We start from the raw sequence: 5149 nt of genomic DNA, 5'->3' as shown, positions 1-5149 counted from the left end.
TGCAGCCATCGGAAAACCATTCTTCAAAAGAATGGATGTCCCATGAATATACTAACGTCTTAGCAGTTGATTCACATGCCCGCTTGGGTGTATTGCATTATTTAGCTTTAAAACGTTAATCCGGGTTTTAGTCTGTCTCCAAAGAGGCAGGTGAATTAACCTTTACTTAATCATTTGCTAGGCTGACCGGCACAGTGATGACTAACTCTTCGCTTGTATGAAGACTAGTGTGGTTCACAAGGTAAATATCAGGCTGATGCTCTGAGCATTATCCTGAGTGCATACAGTGGGAATCATTTTGTGATTCAGAAAAACAGCACACGCAACTCCAAAATCACATATCTGTACAGGTCTGACTCACAGTGCAGACACATTTATTTAGGGATTATCGATTTTACAGAAAACAAAGGGTCTCTTACTATTTTTATTGTTCAGACTTGCCTAAAGCGTGTCATCACGCAGTTTAATATCACGGCGGATTTTGAAGGTGTTTTAGATACTCTGAGAATACTGCCTTATAAGGGAAAATGACAGCAAGGGCCAGTCGGCCTGGAAAGAGCCCCAGCACCAGCCCTGCCAGGAAATAGCCACATGACTCGGGCAAGGGACTGATCCTCCTTGGGCCTCAGTTTCCTTATAAAAACAGGAGCTGGTCTCACTTCCCAATCTCTGAGGGTTTTTCCAATTTTATTTGTTTTTAACAAATTTTTTAATGTTTATTTATTTTTGAGAGTGAGACAGAGCTCGAGCAGGGGAGGGGGAGAGAGAGAGGGAGACACAGAATCCGAAGCAGGCTCCAGGCTCTGAGCTGTCCCCACAGAGCCTGATGCGGGACTCGAACTCACGAATGGCGAGATGATGACCTGAGCTGAAGCTGGACGCTTCACCGACTGAGCCGCCCAGGCGTCCCTCCAATTTTAAAATTCAGTGTTTTCATTCTACCACCAAAGGCAAGGGAATTATGGTGAAGGAAACCGTAGGCTCCTATCGATGGCATTGGTCTGGATCTTATCCCTTGCTGTGAACCAAAGTCCTGCTCAGAGTGTAGAGCAGAGAGGCCATCGGAAAGCCGCTGGGGAAGGGATGGCCAGGGAAACTGCTGCTGGTTTATCACACACTTGGACTTAACTGTGTGCCTGGCATTATTCTAAGTGCATATGAAACACTGGCTCATTTCATCCCAAGGCAGCATTTGGAGGAATCTCAACACTGCTATTATGCAAACTTGACAGATAAGGAAATTGATGCACAGAGAGGTTAAGTAATTTTCCAAGGGCCACAGTGGATGCCTAGTGAAAAAGGCTGCGCTGGAGGTTAAGGTCACACGCCCTATCTAATTTTTAATGCGTTGGTACCCATAGGGAACCCAACCAGTAAATGAGGCTGCCACAAAGCAGAAGAAATAATATTGGGCCATCAGGAAAAGTCGCTGACCTCCAGGATAGTCCCGTTTTTACTATTCTAAAAAATCTCCACCAAGAGTATAGATACCGCCTTCTCTTGCATGTTTGGGACCACCTTGTCTGAAAGCTGGGAGGCTGCCTGACGACCCCAGGTCACTCCTGATTCTTGGTACCTGATGCCAGCCTGCAAATGGGCAACAGTGGAGAGCCGCTTGGATAGCACATATGGTGTGTGTGCACATGGGGGTGCGAGGAGGTGTGGGTTCTAAGGCTTAACTTCATCCTTTCCCTGATCTCAGCGTACATCAGTGGGGTCACCGCTGCTGCCAGACATCACCCACTCCGCCACTGCATGGTAAATGGTCAGCAGAGGAAATGCAAGTGTGAGAATACACATGAATTCAGTGATTTCCATCTATAGGGGCATTTCCCCTCCCCCATTCTGCCCCCGCCCCCAGGATTTCCAAAGCTTCACGTTTCTGTGTGATTTTTACATTGTTATGGACTCATTGTTATGTCTTTAAGGGTAGGGACTAGGCTTCACTTGTCTCTGTCTAGCTGACACTATGTTTGCTGACTGGATAAGTGATACACTTCCAGCCAAATGACATTTTTTTTGCTTATACCTGGAATCCACCATGTACTATATGTTGACTATTGATCTGGATTTCAAGATAAATACAGACATGGCTTTTTTTATGTCTTTTTTTTTAATTTTTTTATTTCTGAGAGAGAAAGAGAGAGAGAGAGAGACAGCGCAAGCAGGGGAGGGTTAGAGAGAGAGGGAGACACAGAATCTGAAAAAGGCTCCAGGCTCTGAGCTGTCAGCACAGAGCCCGACGCGGGGCTCGAACCCACGAACCACGAGATCATGACCTGAGCCGAAGTCAGACCCTTAACTGACTGAGCCCCCCAGGCGCCCCAATACAGACATGTTTCTAAGGAAACGGTTTTGGTTTTTCAGTTTTTCTCTTTTTTCTTTTCCTTTTTTATTTTGCAGAATGACTTGGTAAGCTAATAACTTTTAATAATTGTATCTGGATTCTAAAGAACTCTTAGCTGCATTTCAGTCTCTGGACATTTAGTATTTAAACACATATGTTCTACTGTAATATCCCTTCCCTTTTCTCTCTTGTGAGTCTCCCTCTTTCTTGAGGGCAAAGAGTTAAGATACCTTTTTAAACTCAGTCTGACATAGCGCATCTGATCGTTTCACCCCGTGTGCCTTCTGACTTTTAATTTCCTTCTAACACGTTCGACTTTTGATCTTTAAGCACAAGGGCCGCACTTTTATTAGGTTTAATTTACTGTAAAGCTTGGTGTTCCCTGTGAATCAAGCCATAATCGTGAATAATCACAGGCTTCAGCCAGCCAGGTTTTCGTTCTGCTGAGTAACTAGGAAACCGATTAATAACAGGAAGGTTAAAAAATGTTGGGAACCCAGATAGCGCCCCCGAGCTAGGGTAAGCCATTTTGTTATTTGCACATGACTGTCCAAGCGGAAAGGGGGGTCAGCCACTGCGTAGGACCCAGGGCAAGGACGCTGTTTGGATGGGCCTAGGGCTCCCTGGAAGGGAAAGCAGCGGGTGACCAGGACTTGATTAGAGTCCAGGTTTGGGGCTGACACTTTCTCTCCAGCTTCCCACACCTCTTTCAGCTCTGCCATACGTGCCTCTGGCCAGGTTATTTTCAATAGGGTTTCACGCAGTATATCTGAGAGGGTAGGGGACAATTTTTTTCCCACATATACAGCCTTTTTTCAAAGGGTTTTTCATAAAATGGAAAGAGAAGAGCTTGGAGAAAGCAACTCAATGGCTATATCATTTTGAGATTCTCTCTACCATGTGCTCGAGGCTCTGAGAAGTTCTTCAGCCATTTGGTGCCTTGTAGAAGGCGCATCACGGCCTGATGGCATCGATACTATAAACACGTTTTCTTCTGCAGAGGAGAGAACCTGCCCAAGGTTTCATGAGTCAGAGCAGAAAAAAAACAAAAAAACAAAACAGTCGTCAGGAACGGATCTCCCATGACCCTCTTCTGACATCTTTCTGCTCAGATGCGTTGTCAAACCGCCCAGCACGAGCAAAGGTCCCCTCCAATCCCCCAGCCTGCATCAGCCCCTCCGGGAGGGAAGTGGCTTCCCAAAGAATCAGTGGACATCAGTCACTCGGGGAGCCTCTGAGCTTGGACTGGACCCCCGTGGTCACGGGAGCCCCACTTTGGGCAACTGAACTTAATGGAACCGCTGTAGGCATCAAACTTCCCAGACACCATCAGAGGCTGGATGAGCAGCCTGGGGGGAAAAGCCCCTCTATTAGCTGAAACTGCAGAACCCATGAGTCAGTATTTTCTGCTACAGTTAAAAAAAAAAAAAAAAAGCATACTCTTCACGTCTCCATGGTAACTTACTATGGATCTGCATTCCATTTATGAAACTCCTTCTTGACCTATCTGTGATTTCTGATCCAGGACTGAACATAAACTGAGAAGCCATCAGAATCCAATCAGCCTCCTCGAAATATCAACACCCCCTGCACGTGGTCGTTCCCGCAGTGTAGACCCTGCCTCTGACCCATGCAGGGGTGATGTCCGAAGACCCTCAGGTGCCTGTGGAAACATTAAAGTGCAATAGTATCTCAATTATCCGGGTAACTCCGCATTTGGGGTTGCCATGGAAACCGGGAACCTTGGTAACAGAGCAGGGAGATGGTTCCTCTCTCTTCACAGCACCGCAGTCAGTCCCTGAGATGCGCCAACTTCCAATTCCTTGGCCTTCCCTAAGCTGGGCTGTTTTATTTTATACCACCTTCAGGAATCTAAATTTTTCTCCAAACTATTGAGAATCTGAGCAGGAAATGCACTATTTCTAGGCATGGACTCAAGTGTTCTGTTAGCAACGGAAACCACCAGGAGGGATGAGGTGACCGGGAGTGGGAGGCAGATTAACTCGGTTTCGGCCGCGAATTTCCCATTCATATGTTTTATGGCCCCGCACGTTATTTCCCCGAGGCTCCTGAGCACTCGGCCAAGGCGGGTGACCCTGCGGGCGCCGCTCAGCTCTAGGGGGCGCCCCGCACACGACGCCAGAGGCTCGGGCTCTCCGGCGGACTCCACGACCCCGCCAAGGGCCCCATGTTCCGACAGGCATCATCTCGGGCGCATTTTATAGACTTTTCGTGGTAAGGGCGATGAAAAATCTTGAGCGATGAAAAATCCACGCCTCGCTGCCACTCGGCGCCACCACCCCGCTCCCGCGCGGTTCCAGAGCCACGTTGGGGGTGAAGGCCTCGGGACGAGGGGACGAAACCGCATCCTCCACGGAGAGACTCCCCCCGCCCGACCTCCGCGGGTTCGAGTCCCGGCCCATCGAGGTCCCAGAACGGCAGGCGAAGGACGGAGCCAGGTGACAGCGGCATGGAGCGAGGTCCCAACCGGAAGGAGCTAGCTCCTCCCCCCGCCTCCCTCCCCGGGAGCCCTCACCCCTCCCCTCTTCCCTCCCACTCCTCCTCTCCCCTCCCTCCTCCACCCTCCTCTTCTCTCTCCCCACCCCTTTCCTCCCCTCCTCTGCCCCTTCTTGACTCCCTCCTCTCTCCACCCCTCCTCNACCTCCTGAAGCCCCTGGCGGCCGCGTCCCCGCCGCCGCCCCGAAGACGAGCCCGGCACCGGCTCACCTGCCCCAGCACTCCGGGCCCGGCGGCGGGCGAGGGAGGCGCCCGGAGGACCGGCCCCCCGCGGCCGCCCCGGCA

The sequence above is a fragment of the Crocuta crocuta genome, unplaced genomic scaffold (assembly GCF_008692635.1).
Source record: "Crocuta crocuta isolate KB4526 unplaced genomic scaffold, BGI_CrCroc_1.0 scaffold84, whole genome shotgun sequence".
Taxonomy (NCBI): Eukaryota; Metazoa; Chordata; class Mammalia; order Carnivora; family Hyaenidae; genus Crocuta; species Crocuta crocuta.
Note: the sequence above shows the minus strand (reverse complement) of the source record.